Source organism: Panicum hallii, chromosome 7, assembly GCF_002211085.1.
Source record: "Panicum hallii strain FIL2 chromosome 7, PHallii_v3.1, whole genome shotgun sequence".
NCBI lineage: Eukaryota > Viridiplantae > Streptophyta > Magnoliopsida > Poales > Poaceae > Panicum > Panicum hallii.
Genome location: NC_038048.1, coordinates 28329118 through 28348527, shown reverse-complemented (window position 1 = coordinate 28348527; position 19410 = coordinate 28329118). Strand labels below are relative to the sequence as shown.

General features: G+C 45.4%; 1 long non-coding RNA gene across 1 annotated transcript; it reads right to left on the bottom strand.

Annotated features, from left to right (window-relative positions):
• Window positions 1–7064: 7064 nt before the first annotated feature.
• Window positions 7065–7940, bottom strand: LOC112901659. The gene is made up of 4 exons (XR_003230333.1): window positions 7890–7940; window positions 7703–7786; window positions 7181–7252; window positions 7065–7100 (listed from the first exon to the last, which is right to left on the bottom strand). It is a non-coding gene; the product is annotated as an uncharacterized LOC112901659 (long non-coding RNA).
• Window positions 7941–19410: the final 11470 nt, after the last annotated feature.

The following is a 19410-nucleotide window of genomic DNA, read 5'->3' as shown; positions in this document are numbered from 1 at the left end:
ATCGCTTCCGGACATCCATCCATAAGGCAAAGTGCAAGACCAACATGACGCTGCGAACCGACAGCATCCAACACTACTAGTGGCCAGTGCCCAACGGATTAAAGCTGGAAAGGACCAGCCGCAGCCGGTTCCGTCAGTCTGACCGTCGTCAGTCTAAAGATTTGATCCAAATCATCTATTTTAGATCCAACGGCCATAAACATTGAGCATTAAGAGAAAGTGAAACACTGAGAATTCAATAGCCTGACTGATCATCCAAACCCAATTTGAACCCTAATTGATCTGTTTGGTTTGCAGCATGAAACAAACCCTGCCAAGCCATCCATTTAGGACGTTCCGTGAGTATGGGACGACATTAGTAGAGTAGTACTTGAAGCAATTTGTAGGTTTATACATAGTGTAAAATCTGGCACAAATTTAATTACTCTGCGTGATCATAACTGTCTAATAAATGCAGATTTTTACCTCATAGTAATCCAAAGATTTCTTTATTAATGAACTTGTTCTTCACCGTGCATGAATAAACAGGCTTGTTCTGACTTCCACACCTATCCCTCGGCAATCAGGCGTGTGACAAAAGGAATGCTGTGAAAGCTTAGGACCGGCGCCGGCACACACCCAGTTCCAGTCCTGAAATCCAATCAACAATTTGTCTAGGACTGGGAGGTGCATGGAACTCTGCTCCAGTGATCACAACAAATTCCATCACGGAAACTCGATGATTTACTTCTTAGATGAAGTATGCATCGACGATGCTGCAGTTCGGAACTAGAGAGATGAAATACAAATGAACTTCTTTGCTGTCTCCGTTCTTATTTCCATTGCGATGTTTAGAACTTCTGGCAGTCTACTAGCTTATTATGTATGTTGATAGATATAGATATATATACACGATATGTGTATAACTGGATTATTTCCCATGAGTTAGCTAGGAGCACTTCAGCTTTGATTCCGCTTACAACACTGTTTCGATACTTGCACGTGCTAACTTACTCCACGCATTCATTATTCGTCAAAAAATAGTTTATTGTGTACTTCAGACTTCTCAATATTGCCGAATGCATAGGTTTTGCATTTTGGAGCATATAAATACAGCCACTCTAACATCCACCTCTGCCTTAGTTCAGAGAATTAAAAAGGATTATCCATATTTTAGTTTTGAAATGTCCTACACTAGTCAAGCTCGGGTATGTACCCATGGACTGGGAGCATGTGGAACTTTACCATATTTATCTTATGGAATTTTCTCAAGAAAGAACACGCAAGGTGCAAAATGGACAACAGCAGTGTCCGAGGGACAACCATTCCATCAAGTCTTGGGGAATGCATAGCACGAAAGAAATAATTAAAGATACTTCATTCCAGTGTTTGGATTGAACGACAATATAAGGCTAACATGTTTATTCTGCCCCCACTGTTAGGGAGTAAACCAAAAGTACTTGACTGCAATTTCAGACTTGCTCATGAATGCAAGGAGAGCCGATTCTTTTGTTCTTCTTCTTGCCTTACTCATCATTCCGTTTTCTTTTCTTTGGCTTGTACCCAAAACTAAGAACAACCCCCTGTTGGAAACTACATTTCTTTTAAGATTTTCATTATTAGATTTGTAAGGGACAAACACGGGTGCCATGCGTAAGATTAGCAAATTAATTTCAAGGGTTAGACAAGGAACAAACACGGGTGCAATGTAAGATTGGAAAATTATTCTACCTAAGCCAAATTATTTGGGATGTCAATCAATAATTCTTGGTCTGAGTTGGCTGCTGGCAAGCAGAAGTTTGGGAACCTTCTGTTGACTTTGTAGTCAGACATAGCTTCACAAGTGTTATATCCTACATGTACAAATCACACATAGCTTCACAAGTAACAACTGATTCTGTCCTACATGTACAAATCATACTTTTCTCCAAACATAATTCTGTAACCTAATATAAAAAACTATGTGAAGATCAACCACATGAATAAGAAACACATATTATATTTATTCTTCTAGTTTTAACAACAGTTAGTTAAACTAGGATTTCAGTTTCGCAAAAATGGATGGTGGTTTAGTAATAGGCTTTGTTTATAAGCTGTTTACTAAATTCATCACTTTTTCAACTATACATGGTTCTTTTTTAATAATGGCTGGCTATTTCACACTACGGTGTAGAGGTCAGAATATTAAAATACTCATTTATCTAAAAAGTTAGTTCGGTCAAAAGTACTATAGGTAGGGTACCAAAGGATCTTTGAATTCGGTTAAATATGTGGAAGAAACAGCTTAGAAAATATGTTATAAAATTGATCATAAGTACAGATTGGATTCAAATGAATGCGATAAGTAAAAGATTGAGAAAATTCCCTATTTGGCCCTACAAAACTTACCTCTTCCTTTCTTGGCTTTTTTTTTCTCCAAAGTTTCCTATTTGACACCATAATTTAGTTTCTTCCCTAAACTAGCCCTTCCGTCAGTTTTGAGCACTAACGGTGTTAACAGCCACATGAAAAAGACCATTTTACCCCTATTTATATTTTTATAACGCCAGCCTTGCCGCTGCCCCTGCAGCAAGCCAGGCAAGAGGTGTGCCGGCAGCCACCGCGGCAGGGGAGCAGATCCCACTGCGCCAGAGGCGCCACAGGCCGCGCCAGCCTCGCTGGGCTCGATGCACCCACCCCCTGCCGCAGGCCCATGCGACCGCCCCCTGGCACAGGCCGCGCGTCGGGCCTCCCGCTCCAGCGCACGCCAGAGCGCCGCTCCTACGGCCATACACGGTGCCCCCACGTGCGGGACATCCTCCGTCGGGGACTGCGCCTCTATCTGGACGTGTGCGCACGTGGGGGCCTGCGCTGCCGCCTGGTTCCTCTGGCGGATCCATGCCGCCGCTGCCACCACTGTGGGATGGGAGGAATCGAGTGGGGCGAGAGGAGAACAGAGCATGAAGGTTTCAACCCTATACTTTAGCCAGGGGTATTTTGGTCTATCCCTAAATAATCAATGTGACAAGTTTAGGGAAGAACCTAATGGAGGGTCATAGAAGGGCCAGTTTAGGAAAGAAATGATGTTATTATATCAAATAGGGAAGTTATGGAAAAAAAAGGCCAAAGAAGGAAGAGGTAAGTTTAGTAGAGCCAAATAAGAAATTTTTCTCTAAAAGATTTCATTATGTACGACTTTTTTTTCTCTGAGCAAAATAAATAAGCTCCATGTGACTGGCACCTGTATATGCCTCGGCTATGCAACAGATTGAAATCCCCTGAAAGCTTAGGACCGGCACATCGGCAGTTCCAGTCCTGAGAGGCTGAGATCGCATCAAAAATTTGTCTAGGATTGAGAGGCTCATGGAATTCTGGTCTAGCAATCATGAGAAATTCCCTCACTGATATCCATTGACCTGGATAAAAATGCTTCGGCCTTCTGAGCCGCTCCAGGGGACGACTCATCAGGGGATGATTCGTCGCACCGCTACCAATCTAGCTAGCTTCTGGGAAGCTTTTCCTTGCCTCCATCTATGGTGGCGGCCCCTGGCTCTAAAGGCTCTGAGCTCCAAGGAACTACAGCACAACGACTAGGCCCCTCGACTCTCCTCTCTTTTTACAGCTGATTTTGGTGCTTCTCTCTCGCGTGGATATTACTGGCCGATCTCCTCCATGAGCTTTGCCTCTGTTTCAGCTCGCATGGGTCAGCGGCATGCTGCCACAAATTATCATGTGGGTTCAAACTTCAACCTGGAGCACCTCACTAAGGATTCTGCTTCCAACACTATTTCAATACTTGAATTTGCTAAATTACTTCACATATGTCGCCCAAACTCACAATGGCCTCCACTGCTGTGGCGGCCAGCAGAAGTTTGGGGACCTTCGGGTTGACATGCAGTCGGACATAGCTTCATAGGTAACAACAGATGATTATGGCCTACAAGTATAAATCAGAGTTTTCTCCAAATATAGTTCTATAACCTAATATAACTCATCATGGGAAAATTTGCCATTTGAATTTTTACAGAGGAAAATGGATGATATTAGATCTTCTTGCTTTAACCCCTGTTAGGTAAAACTAAGGTTTCTGTTAGTCCGATCAAAACTATTGCAGGTAGGGTACGAAATTGGGCTAATTTGAATTCTGTTGACGAAGTGGAAGAAGAAGCTCAAGATAATTTAGAATAGAAACATAATTTTTCGATCATAAGTTGGATTCAATTACGTAATCCCTGCGCAACATTTGTAGTTTATTGTAGCCATTTGTAGTCCTTTGTCCTTTGTTCTTCACCGACACTAGTCGTCCTTTGTTCCGACGCTAACTTTGATTCCACATGTGCTAGCAACTTGGAGGCATCTAATAATGCAATACCACAGTATATATCTATCTCGTGCTCCAAATTACTGAGCATGAGCATTGCAGTTTATTGTAGCCATTTGTAGTGCAGAAAATGGAGCCCCAATATCAATGAACTGATGTGCATTTCCATGCATATAAATACATGTAAGATCATTCTGACTTCCACTCCCACATCACGAAGTAGATGTCATACTTTGCAAGGCTTGGCATGTGGGCAATATATTCTCGAGCCTAAAGCTCATATTCTTATTGCTTACCAACACGACATCTTTTGGGATAGGAAATCCTACAGTGGTCATCGCAGAAAATAGTGTTTCTGCACAGGGAAGTGACTGGGATCGATGCAGTGTGGGTCTGAATGTCTGATCTGGGAGCTGGTTTGCCTTGGCGCGATGGGTCCACTTGTCGTCAGGCGAAGAAGGAAGGCAATTTCGAAGAATGCAAGCTAGATGCTATATGTACATGTAGGAGAGACAGACCCTTTAGCTCATATTGTCGCCACTATTTTTTGACATGACCATTCGGTTGTTTCCTGCTCACAAACTTTCAAATTGTGTAAAACATTAAGGTGGATTCTGGCTGCAAGTCTGAGTGGTTTACAAGTGATACTCCAATATATACCGGAAAGCAAGTTCTCATGGTCACTCTAGTCTCTACCCATGATATAATCTATGTAGTAGGGCATGCTAATTAACCTAGATGTTGCATGCTAATTTGGTATGTGGCACAAAATAAATATTGCTGCTGAATATGGGGCGTTGCGCTATGGATTATTAGGATTCGGAGCCACCGGGAATTTTATGTGCTGATCAGCTGATCACGTGCAATACAAGGCAGAGGTAGCAGACGCCTACGCCACCGGGAATTTTATGTGATGATCAGCTGATCACGTCCAATCAAATAGTTCACGAGTTATGGGCTTTGGTCGCCGGTGGCGGAGCTGCAGCACCGTTTGAAGCTAATTGATGATCCCCCGGAATGTTGCTCAGCTTGCTCGGTTTTAGAGAGCATGAAATATTATAACAATTTTTTAATATGCATTGTGATGTCCACTGCTACCCTGCAAAATTTGAAATTTGAATTCAACATGTGTATGGAGAAACAAAAAAGACAAATTGTATTTTAGGGTAAAATGAACTAAATGACATAGTTTAGGGGGTAAACTGAACCAAGTTATAGTTTAGTGGGTTATTCAGACTTTGGCTATACACTACCGGATTCAGGATCTTTGCCGAGTGTCTGGGACACTCGGCAAAGCCCCGAATACACTCGGCAAAGGCTTTGCCGAGTGTAACACTCGGCAAAGGGCACTCGGTAGAGAATATTCCGGCAAAGACGTCTTTGCCGAGTGCCTTTTGTCGGGCACTCGGCAAAGGATTTGCCGAGTGTCAGGGCAGGCACTCGGCAAAGACTGGCTCTTTGCCGAGTGCCAACCAGAGGGCGCTCGGCAAAGAGCGTGGTCTTTGCCGAGTGCCTATGATGTGGCACTCGGCAAAGTTTAGGTCACTTTGCCGAGTGTTTTTTTATACACTCGGCAAAGAGTTTTTTTAAAATATTTTATTTTATTTTTTCCCACCATTTTACATAGGCACATATTCATATAAGCATATTATATATTCACACAGGTATATTATTTGAAATTTTGCATACACAACCAAATTCACACAAGTCTTATCGTCGCAACCAAATTTAACAAAGTCTCGTCATCACACAAGTAAAATCACATACACAAGTTCACCATATAAGTGTTAATAACGATAAAAGTTCATTTGAAATTCACCACACAAGTTCAAGTTCACCACACAAGCTCCAATATCACATATAGTCTCCAGGGGCAAGACCGTTGAAGTTGTAGCTGAAGCTGCCATAGCGTGCTGAGTGGTAAACAGAGGGACAATGACCACCTTCAGTTATGCTTTCATTCGTTTCTATCACATCCCCTCCTTCAAAGAATGAATCACCAGTAACCTTTACGTTGGAATCACAGCCTTCAATTGCACCGCCACCAGCATTAATGAAGAGAACAGAGTCGTCTGCATCATGACAGGCAACAGAGGAGGTAAGAGCATTGCAACAGCATTGCATCATTTTTTTTTTTGCTGGCAAAGAGAGTGCATCAATTTTAACAATATACTCACCGATTCACCACGATGTCTTGGGAATGTATAACCTTGGTAGTCCACATTTCCCTTGGCTTCTTCTAGGTAAAACTGCAAATTAGTCATGGAATACCCGTTACAAGTACGTTCGAATAAGAAAACAAGGGCTTATGATACATTACAAGAACTGCATTATGCAATGATGGGAATTCAGAGTTCAGATAGAACAAGGAAGACAGAACATGCTATTATCACCATCAGATGTTTCTAATGCAACTAGAATTTCAATTGTTTATGTGGGCATAAAAATGACAGTCTGACAAGAATTAAATGGGGCGTAGCTGTGTAACAACACCATGGTTTGCTCAGATCTTTCACCAACAAGAAAGCTCAAAATGGTGTGCTACAGGTTGAGGCATTTCACAGTAATGATCCACTTACAGAAAATTTTAGCAATTATCTATGCTCAGTTCATATTCTAATTACAATCACGTTATAAAACTAATCAATAACTGACGACCAAAGAGGGAACAGTTGGCAAGTAGCATTTTTAATAGGTCACATTCTGCAACACTCAACTGACTTTTTTTATTCAGTGGCTCAGTGCATCAATAACTAGACAAAGGACCATATCTGTAAATGTCGGCTCTTGGTTGTCAGTCGGTATATAGAGACACAAGGACCTAAAAAATAAAAGCAATAGCTTCAACATATTCACAGCTATTTATGATGAAGAAGCAAAATAAAGAAATAGAAATCAGACCTGCTGTGGTCTTCCATGGTTCTTTTTCTCACCGACGGTCTGCCAACCTCCATCATTTATCCTCTCTCCTTCCTAAAATATTCCAAATCGTAAGCTCAACAAAACACTCTAAGAAGCAACCATCGTTTGGGATTCTAATTCTTATGAATTGCTAGTTCTGATGGTATCTTTAACCAAAACGGGTAGAACAAGCTATGCATGGGCAAAGCTCTAAAAGATAACCAAGAGAGCTGTTGTGCTATTGCAATTTTGTTCTATGGAAGATTTCCAAAAGCAAATAAAAACCTTGCATCTTATGTTAGTGCATTCTCCACCCTATCAGCTCAATAGTGCATCGGAGAACCATTCATTCAACAGAACATAAACATACCACACTGTTCCTGTGACTAAAACACAAACCCAAAATTTACAATATGTGGACATCGGTTGTAAGTACGATTAACAAGTTATAATGAAAGACGAGCAGGTGAATTGCCCAATCCTTGTTACGAAAGTAAAATGAGGCAAAAAGAAAAATCAAACCTGCTGCTGCCTCCCGTATCCTTGTGACTGCTGCTGTTGCTGCGGCCGCCAGCTGCTGCCATCCCTCCTGTCGTCTCCATCGTACTGCAGAAATTGTCAAATAGAACCCAGAGCAGCTCTATCAGCACGCTGCAATCCAACGAAGAAACCAAAAACACAAACTCAAGTTGGAGATTCAGGATTTGACCTGCGGTGGCAGGGGCGCGGCGGGGGCGCGGCCGGGGGAGCGGCGGGGCCGCGGGCAGGGGCGCGACCGGGGGAGCAGCAGGGCCGCGGGCGGGGGCGGGGGCGCGGGCGCGAGCGGGGCCGCAGAGCCGGCGGGGTCGGGGGTGGGGCGGCGTGAGAGCTAATGAAAGTGTGTGGATAAGGTGGAGGGAGCCGGCGGTATATTCAAAAGCTTTGCCGAGTGCCAGATCTGGGGCACTCGGCAAAGATCCCTCTTTGCCGAGTGCCATATTATAGGCACTCGGCAAAGGCCCCTCTCCGGCACTCGGCAAAGAAAAAATTGCTGTATTTATTAAAATTTGAACTACAAGTTATGAAATTTAAACTACAAGTCACACGAATAATGGAAAACAATGAATGAAAAAATAATATTCACGTTATTGAAGGATGCGTTGAGACCTTATCGAGAAAAAAATTATAAATTTCAAACTTGTTGTCCACCAAACATGACGACCAACTTCTTGTCTAGTTGTTTTTAAAATGTATAAAAAGAAAATATGGACCGAAAATTATGAAACTTGTCGAGATGTAATGATATCACATGGGGAGGCTATGATAAAAATCTGACGAGATTTCGTGAAAGTTACAACATACGATGCTTATAAATTGAAAGTTCTATAAAGAGATGTAAGATTTTATATGAAATCCGATTAAGTGTTAAGCATCGTAGATGTCAAACTTTCATGAAATCTTATACAAATTTTATCACAGTGTCCTCACATGATAACATGACATCTCGATAAGTTTCATATTTTTTCGACCAAATTTGCCTTTTCTACTATTTAAACACGACTTGAACACAATTTAATCGCCATGTTTCGTGAATAGTAAGTTTAAAATTTCTGGTTCTTTCTTTGATAAGGCCTTAAAGCATGCTCATTAACATGAATAATAATTTTTCATTCATTTTTTGCACTATTCGAATGACCACGCAGTTCAAATTTGAATTATTCAAGAAATTCAATACAATGAAATAAATTATCGAAATATAGCAAACACTTCGATAAAAGAACCTAAATTACATATCTTGTTGAGGAGAATGTAGGATGGCAATAGAAAAAATTTTAGAGAAATTAAAGAAAAAGAATTTGTATATTTTGCCGAGTGTCTAGTCTAGGCACTCGGCAAAAGGCCTCTTTGCCGAGTGTCTCGGACCAGGCACTCGGCAAAGAGTCATGCCATGAATATTCGTGCGCTCGTTTGCCGAGTGTCACCCTTTGCCGAGTGCTCGACACTCGGCAAAACATTCTTTGCCGAGTGTTTTTCTTTGCCGAGTGCCAGACACTCGGCAAAGCATGAGTTCACCATGTGTTTCTCTTTGCCGAGTGTTGCACTCGGCAAAGAGGCTCTTTGCCGAGTGCCCGATATTTTGCACTCGGCAAAGCAGTTGGCACTCGGCAAAGTGCTCGTTTCCGGTAGTGATAGTTGAAGGAGTACATTAAACTTTTTCCTTCATTTAACTTCAATACTCAGAACTGGAGTATACAAAACATTTCCTTTTTATTTGAAGATGATCTGTAATTTTGCTGTCACTGGTGCCTCTTTAATTTAGCAGGCATTTATTAGTAGGCATTTATATCGAGTGCCAGCCTCTGCGTTTCTTTCTTTTGCCACACCGGCAGCCCCTCATGTATGGCCTTCCAATAAGCTGGCGTGATGAGTGATGACCATCGATCCAGCAGCAATCTGAACATGACCACAGTGGAGTGGAGACCATGCTGTTGCCCTGTTTTTAAGGGCCATGGACGAGGACAAGCTTAGCGTACTATGGGAACTCGAGGAAAGGACCGTGTTTCCACTGAAAATAAAATAAAGAGCACAGTCTGCAAACGAATTAAACTAAACACTAGCAGGGAATCCGTTTGATACCCATACGCACTTATTTATACATCATTGACAAATCAGTAAAGATAACTGGTGGTGGCATAAGAATACTATTTAAACTGAAAAAATGTGGCAAAATAAAAATAGTGGCAGTTAATATTAATGGTATTCGACTACAGTGTTATAGATTTTGTATCTTATAGACAAAAATCATTAACTACTATGACTACTTCCTGTCACCTGTTTCTTTAAAAGTGCTATTTTTTAATGAAATATTTGCCAGCCATAATCTTTAAAACATAAATATAAGAGATACACGCATGTGGCTTATTTTCTTTTCAAATATTTGCCAGCCATATTCCAGTTTGCATATTTCCTTTTCTGTTTTCAATGACCAGCCATCGCAACTTCTGATGGTTAGCTTGAGGAGTTCATGTAGGCATTGACGTTGCCCATGGGTCTTGACAAAACATGTCGAGCGTCCCAATATTTTGTACAGGGTGCGTGAGCATATCTTTCAGTCACTAATAACATAATTAATTAGGGGCACCTAGGTCGTTTCTCATTACTACTACTGATTTGTCTAAAGAATCCACAGATTGCATTGTTTTTGGACCGGAGCGAGTATTAGATAAACGAGGTCAATAACTTATTTTCATATTTCAAATGTAGTTTATTGAAACTGGTGGGAAATCGTCATTGATATTTGTTTGCCCCTAAAAGTATCATCTTCCATATGGAACAACATTTGGCTAAGCTTGCACTTTTGCTGCTGCTCACAAAACACAAAATATCATGGCTGAAGCACCGCATTGTAACAAAAAAAAAAGTAAGACAGTATAGGATGGGAAGAGGATACTGGGCAATGCTCCACATGTTCCTCTTTTATGTCTACATGGAAATAATGTGTTTATGGCAAGGTGGTGTGCTGCTCAGCTCTGGTTTGTGGTGGTGGATCAACTTAGGTGGCAAAGATGTGAGCAGAGCCGAATGGGGATGCTGTGGTGGAGATGTTGCGGCTTGTGGTAGATATGATCGGTGCGTCGGACGTGCGAGGGGATGAGATGGAGAACGAGAATGGCGGGTATGTGGCAGTTGTAGCAGCCGGAATCGAGCCCTCACGCTGTGGTCTGGAAAGAGCATCAGTGCCATCATACTGTTGCGTGTAATCCTGGGCTGACTATGCTTTTGTTTTTTTTCTGAATAAGCTCGCCACGGTGTGATGGTGGAGTGAGTCTTTAGGAAGCTTGACGCACGCCGCGTTCGTGCGGAGCAGGTCTTTAGGAAAGTGGACGACGAGTCCGTGGGGACGTGGGATGGCACGTTCTGTTGATCGGCTTGCCGTCTGTTTAGGAGAGTCAGTTAGTTTTCTTAACCTGTATTTAGGGAGATCAATACATCAGAAAACGCTGCCGTTCTTTTGCAGCACATATCTGTGTGTCCATCGTGTTCGCGTGCGTGTGTTTGCAACTAGCTGTAGTCCGGAGATCGCCGGAACAGCAACAATTGGCATCAGAGCCGCGTCGATAGGGCCTGGACTCGATCGCGGCGTGGTATCGCCACTAGAATCGAGACGTAGCTATCCGGTACGCACTCATGGCCGGCGACGCACTCATGGCCGGCGACGACAACGTGAAGACACCTCCTGTCTCCCCCAAGAAGCACGCCCATGTGAAGGGCGCTGACGCAGGCGGGAGCGGGAAGGAGGAGACGGTGCGCGTCGTCCGGGAGATGAGCGGCGGCGCCGCGAATTGGCCCATGCTGACCAAGACAAACTACACGCAGTGGTCCTTGGTCATGAAGCTGAAGATGCAGGCTCGCAACTTGTGGGATGCAATCGAACCCGGCGGCGTGTCGCTGCAGGAGGACCGCATGGCTCTCGACGCCATCACGAGCGCCGTGCCGTCGGAGATGGTGGCGTCGCTGGCGGCGAAGGAGACCACGCTGGAGGCGTGGAACGCGGTGAAGAACTGGCGCATCGGCAGCGACTAGGTGCAGAAGGCAGAGGCTCAGCATCTCCACCGACAGTTCGAGAACATCCGCTTCACCGACGGCGAGGGCATGGATGACTTCACGTTGCGACTCCAGAACATCATCACCGCTCTAGAGACGGTGGGGGAGACGATCGAACTGCAGAGGGTGGTGGAGAAGCTCCTCCGAGTCGTCCCCAAGTCCCTGAGACAAGTCGCCATCGCGATCCAGGTCACGGCGGACCTCACCACACTAACGCTGGAGGACGCCAGCGGGAGGCTGCGCGCGGCGCAAGAGTGCAAGGCCGAGGACGACACCCTGCCGCCACCTCACGCTGACGGGAAGCTGTACCTCACACGGGAACAGTGGGAGGAGCAGTCGAGGGACAAGCAGAGAGATGTTGGCGGCTCCGGGTCGAAGTCCGGCAACCGCCGTGGGCGGCCGCGGCGTGCTCCGTCCGGCGGAGGCTCGCACTCTCGGTCGGAACACAAACTGGGCATCGACCAGTGGAAATGCTTGAAGACCGGCCATTGGGCCCGTGAATGCCCATCGGGGCCCAAGAAAGCTGAAGCCCATGTGGCCCAAGTCGAGGAGGAGGAAGGTCCAGCCCTCTTCTTCGCCTCTGCATCGATCAATGCTGAGGCTGCGGCACTCCCCACCGTCGTGCATCTGGTGGAGGAGAAGGTGCTCGCGCAGCTTGACGGCGATGACGGCGGCGAACATGATACCGGGCTCTGGTATCTTGATACCGGAGCCACCAATCACATGACAGGGGCACGCGAGGCCTTCACCGAGCTTAACACCCGCGTCCAAGGCACGGTCAAATTTGGGGATGGATCCGTGGTCGCAATTGAGGGCCGCGGGTCGATTCTCTTCGAGGCGAAGACCGGCGAGCACCAGCGCCTCTTCAACGTCTACTACATCCTGCAGCTCACGGCCAACATCGTGAGCCTCGGGCAGCTCGACGAGGGAGGCTGCAAGGTCCACATCGACGACGGCGTATTGCGGATCTGGGACGAGAGGCGGCGTCTGGTGGCTCGGGTGCAACGCTCCACGGCACGCCTGTACCTGCTCAAGCTGAAGCTCGCAAAGCTAGTGTGTCTTGTCGCTCAGCGCAGCGATGAGGCATGGCGCTGGCACGAAAGATTCGGCCATCTCCACTTCGACGCGTTGAGGAAGCTCGCCAAGGACGACATGGTATGTGGACTGCCCGACATCGAGCACATCAAACAGCTCTGTGACTGCTGCGTGGCGACGAAGCAAAGGAGGGTCTCATTCCCGGCAGTGGCGAAGTACCGAGCGCAGGGATTGCTGGACTTAGTTCATGGAGATCTCTGTGGGCCTATCACACCGGCGATGCCAGGAGGGCGCCGTCACTTCTTGCTGCTGGTCGACGATCACTCGCGGTACATGTGGGTGAGACTGCTGAGGAGCAAGGATGAAGCACCGGTGGCAATCGAGCAGTGGCAGGCACTCGTGGACGCGGAGACAGGGCGTGTGCTCCGGGTGCTGCGGACTGACAATGGAGGCGAGTTCACTTCGGTGGAGTTCGGGGAGTGGTGTGCAGGCCGCGGTGTGCGGCGTCATCTGGCAGCTCCCTACTCACCTCAGCAGAATGGAGTTGTTGAACGGCGCAATCAAACAGTGGTGGCGATGGCACAGAGTTTGCTGAAGGAAAGACAGATGCCGGCGATGTTCTGGGGTGAAGTAGTGGTGACGGCGGTGTATCTGCTCAACCGCGTGCCCACGAAGAGCCTGGCCAGGAGAACTCCGTATGAGGCCTGGCATGGCGTCAAGCCGGCGGTACACCATCTGCGCATATTTGGGTGCGTCGTGCACGTGAAGACTGTGAAGCCGCACCTGAGGAAGCTTGAGGATCAGAGCACGAAGATGGTGCTACTCGGGTACGAGAAGGGCACCAAGGCGTACAGGGTGTTTGACCCGACGGCGCAGCGAGTTCACGACTCGCGCGACGTCGTGTTCGACGAATCTACATAGTGGGACTGGAGTGCTGGAGCTGGTGGTGAGGGAGACGGTGTCGTGGACAAGTTCACCGCCATGAAGTACCTGGTGGACGAGGACGAACCTGCAGGGGAGAGCCCGGCCACATCTGCATCCACTGCGACGCCGGGTGTCGTCGCCGCGCCCACGACGCCGTCTGCGCCCGCGATGCCTGCGACGTCTGTACCCGTCGAGTTCGCGACACCACTGGCTGATGCTTACAACATGGTGGATGCAGACCACGACGATGACGCTCCTGCCCGGTTCTGCACGCTTGACAACGTGCTCGGCCCAGGTACGCCACCTGGTCTGGCTGATCGTGATCTTGAGGGTGGGGCACTCATGTTCACCACCGCGGAGGAGCCGACGACATTCAAGGAAGCTGAGCAACATCAGTACTGGCAACGAGCAATGCAAGAGGAGATGAGGTCGATCGAAGATAATGGAACCTGGAGCTTGGTTGATCTCCCTGCAGGCCACAAACCAATTGGGTTGAAGTGGGTGTTTAAAGTCAAGCGGGATGAGCACGGAGTAATCGTGAAGCACAAAGCACGTCTGGTTGCAAAAGGCTATGTGCAGCGCCCTGGAATTGACTTTGATGAAGTGTATGCTCCGGTTGCAAGACTGGAATCTATCAGGCTGGTCTTGGCTGTTGCTGCCCAAGAAGGATGGGAGGTCCATCACATGGATGTGAAGAGCGCTTTCCTGAATGGGGACTTAGCCGAGGAGGTGTATGTTGCACAGCCGGCCAGGTTTGTTGTAAAGGGAGCAGAGCACAAGGTCTTGAAGCTCAAGAAGGCGCTGTATGGACTTCGTCAGGCACCCAGGGCCTGGAATGCCAAGCTCGACGGCAGTCTGCTATCTCTTGGTTTCCAGAAGAGCACAGCAGAGCATGGGGTTTATGTTCGGGGGGCTGGTGAGACACGGCTCATTGTGGGTGTTTATGTGGATGACTTGATCATCCCTGGGCATCAACAAATTCAAGGCAGAGATGAAGAAACTATTCAAGATGAGTGACCTTGAGTTGCTTTCTTATTATCTCGGGCTTGAAGTGAAACAGATGGAGGAGGGGATGACCGTGGGGCAGTCAGCATATGCAATAAAGCTTGTTGACAGGAGTGGCATGTCAGGGTGCAACTCATGTGCAGCGCCACTGGTGCCCAGGCTCAGGTTGAGCAAGAAGAGTGACATTCCTCTGGTGAATGCAACTGACTATAGAAGTCTAGTTGGAAGCCTTCGTTATCCGGTGAACACACGCCCTGATATTGCATACGCAGTGGGGTTTGTTGGCAGGTTTCTGGAACAGCCTCATGAAGAACACATCGCAGCAGTGAAGTACATATTGCGTTATGTTGCAGGAACACTTGGTCACGGTCTGTTCTACCGAAGGAAGCAAGAGGGAGGAGATGGAGGCCGTCTGATAGGCTTCAGCGACAGTGATTTTGCCGGCGATGTTGATGATCGGAAGAGCACCACAGGGGTGCTGTACTACCTGGGACACAGCCCCATCACCTGGCAGTCGAACAAGCAGAAGGTGGTGGTTCTCTCATCGTGTGAAGCTGAGTACATTGCAGCTAGGAGTGGAGCGTGTCAAGGTGTCTGGCTGGCTCGACCGCTGAAAGGATTGCTCGGGTCAGAGTCTGGAGCGCCAGTACCGAAGGTAGACAACAAGTCTGCCATTGATCTTAGCAAGAATCCCATCCATCACGACAGAAGCAAGCATATAGAGGTGAAATATCACTACATCAGAGAGTGCGTGGAGGGCGGGAAGATTGTCCTAGAGCAGATCTCAACAAAGGATCAGCTCGCGGACATTATGACAAAGTCACTCGATCGCGTGTTGTTCCAGGAGCTGCGTGATCGTGTTGGAGTCATCAATCTCAAGAATCAGCATCAGGATTAGGAGGAGAATTGTTGCGTGTAATCCTGGGCTGACTATGCTTTTGTTTTTTTCTGAATAAGCTCGCCACGGTGTGATGGCGGAGCGAGTCTTTAGGAAGCTTGACACATGCTGCGTTCGTGCGGAGCAGGTCTTTAGGAAAGTGGACGATGAGTCCGTGGGGATGTGGGATGGCACGTTCTGTTGATCGGCTTGCCGTCTGTTTAGGAGAGTCAGTTAGTTTTCTTAACCTGTATTTAGGGAGATCAATACATCAGAAAACGCTGCCGTTCTTTTGCAGCACATATCTGTGTGTCCATCGTGTTCGCGTGCGTGCGTTTGCAACTAGCAATAGTCCGGAGATCGCCGGAACAGCAACACATACAATTCCTTCCTCCTAGCTAGGATATATATAGAAAGTGCGGTATGGTGTAGACGAAAGCAGCTAAAAAAATCGACGGGTGCAGTGTATTGCCAAAACTCACCTTTTGGGTGTCATACTGAATTATTTTCCCGTAGTTGTCTAGGTGAATTTACAGTAACACTGAAATAAAAGCCATGGATCCACGGAGTTGTTGTATATGCCAAAAAAAATACTCCATTTGCTTTGCTCGTGCGGTACTTAAAAGGCAAAAGAGAGCCAGCCAACTTAGGCTCTACTTGTCAATACAGTACATGGCACAACATAGTTGCTAAATCATAGGCAAAAAAATTGAATTAGTATTGGGATACGCCAGGAATTCTTCCCCAATGCGAAGTGAAGAAACTTGTGACCCTCTTGATGGATGCCAATCAAATGTTACCAGCAGGGTATCCTGATGGACTTGGGCTATCGCTGTTTATTGATAAGCAGGGTGGAACCCCTTGCATTTGTGCAGTGTATTAGGATGAGTAGGGTGGAACACTGTTGGGATCGAACAAAGGAACGGAGACACCTCGAACCCACCATGTTTTACTCTGCTTCCTGCTACATATTCTCCCTCAAGTGTAATGATTTTTATATGGTGGTTGCTTCCACACTAATTTCTGTTCTGCAAAGTTCTACCCTTAGAATTTATAAGCACGCCAGATTATTCTTCCATTTGAATTCTTTTGTCATAAGAAACAACATGTCTAGACTGATCCTGCAGCAACAACTTTATTGATATGTTTTTCCACAAATTCATCCTCTACCTATCATAAAGTATGTGACTGACCATTGAAGAACTTGTATAAGCTTGTGAGCGTTGCCACATCTACAGATGGACGCTTGCGTCCTTCACAGTGTCGTGACTGCTACTTCTCTTTGTTGAATCTGTCAGCATATATATACATAAATATTATGTTTAGATACACAGCAAAAATTATATATATATGTTTGCCGAAACAACGGAGGGAGTAGTTGCTAGAAATAATAGCAGTTGCGGACCCAGTTTAGAATGATATACGGGGACACAAGAATGAGACTTGTGGAGGCAGTGGGGGCCGGGTGAGCACCGGTGACAGGTTGATGGGCAGCGGTGATGGCTGCAAAAGGTCCAGTTGGACCAGGGAAGGAGGCTGTGGCAGCTGGTGCAGGCGTCGCACTCGCATATGGCCGTTTGCTCAGTAGCGCATATTTGGAGGTATCATAGTGTAAAATCTTGCGCATATTTAATTACTCGGCATGATCATAACAATCTAATAATGCATATTTTTTTTACATCGTAGTGCAAAGATTTCAGTTATTTAGGGAAGAAATTTTTTTGTGGCTATGCAATGGACTTATTCTCCTACTTCAAGCATAAATAAATAATATTTTTCTGGTCAGATCCACATAGTTGTTGGTGGAGAAAATGCATTTATTGTGTACTTTAGACTTTTCAATTGCGAAAGGGTTTTGCTTCTTAGAGCACATAAATACAGCCGTTATAACATTCACCTCTCTGGCTTCGATGGAAGCAGCTTGAACACCTAAGAAGCTAACGACAATCCATATTTTTGTTTTGAATCCCCTACACTAGGAGCCACGTAGAACGTTACCATGTTTGCATTGTCTTGCGTAACATTCTCACCAGTAGCAGTGGCACCATGTTTCCTGGTGGAATGTTACACACTTACACACACCAGGTTATCCAGCCAGAATGAACAATGGTTTCATGAGAGGACAGCATTCAACTTGCTTACGCCGTTAGCAATTTTTGTTTTGAAATCCCCTACACATGTCAGGCTCGGGCATGTGTATATCCATGGACTAGGAGGCATACGGAACTTTAGCATGCGCAACATCCCCTGATGGAGTGGTACTTACATCTGGATTCCCTGTGGCAAGAATGGAAAATAATGTTTGAGAGAACAACATTCCATCAGAGGAAAGACATTGGGAAAGCTAAAGCACAAAACTAATGAACTGATGAAAGTAGTTCATTCCAGGCCGGATTGACTGGTATTGTAGTAAGGAAAACTTGCTTATGCTGCTCAAACTGTAAGGGAGCAAAGCGATGTACTTGCCTGAAATATCTATCCGGGTTAGCAATTTCAGAGAGAGAGAGAGCTCATTCTTTTGTTCTTGCTCCTTTTTTTATTTGCAGTTACCTTTTTCATTTCTCCGACTTGTACAGGTTATGCACTATTCACTTTTTTAACATAATATAGTCTGTAGCATTGTTCAGAGATCCGTACTATAGACAGCAGAGATTTCAATAATAATTAAGATGCTCATTTTACTTTTCCTGGCATAAACTATTGTTCTAGCTTGCACATCTGCATCTGGAGTAATAGAATTAAGTATAATCCAAATATCAAACTTCAATATTTTTATCGATTTCCAGGAGGTCAGCATCTTTTAGGACCATGAGGTGCATGGATGATGGATCCTACACTGCTCAGAACAATAACTTTTTTTGTCAGATGAGCTCAAAGATCAACTCTATCGATGAAATACACACACGTGTATAACTTTGAACTGACCGATGGCTATTGTGATATTATGTCGCCCCAACTCCCAGCAGCCTCTACTGCTGGTCACTATATTGCTTTTATGATTTTGAGTTGATATATACATGGTTTGAAACTTGCATATTCATGCTCTTTTGTGAAGTGTAAATTTCGAGCCTTGTTCAAGGAACAAACCTTAATGCCACGTGTAGACAATTATTCCACCTCTGCCCCAGGAAGCAAACTGTATTGATGTACATGCAAATAAATAATACTTGCAAAGCTTGGGCATATCCGCAGTTCTTGATCCTAAAGCCCGTTTCCTATTAATTCCCTAAAAAATATCTTTTAGGAATTGAAGGTGCATGGAATTCTACAGTGTTCATCACAGCGAATTTCCCCACGAGGATGCTCGCCATAACCGGATCGGAGCATAGCCCCTCCATTACACAAGCCGGCCATGCCTGTCACGACCCAAGTTAATGAAAGATATGATTAAGATTAATACCACATCATCATGAGCATCATCCATTCATAATCAAGTATCGTGTGCATGTTTTGGATGGTGTATTTAATTTTTTCTTGTCTTGTTGGAGTGAAGCTTGTGAAGAAAGTTCACATTTTGTTAAGTAACTATGCCCCCAAATATTTTATTCAAATACTAGATTTCAAATGTTGAATTTTGAATAATTTTTGAGAATTTTTGGATATTTAACCCGAGCCATAAAATTTTTGGAAAATTTGAAAACTATGGTTTGCTCGAATTTTTGGGAGCAATCTTTAATAGCTCTTTGAGTGTTTGTTGTTGCATTATGTTCTTGGTAATTTAATCTTCCTCTAGTAAATTTTTGAAGAAATTTTGGAGCCCAGGAAGTAGCAGTTTTTGAATTTAGAAGTTAGAGCTTGCCTTTTC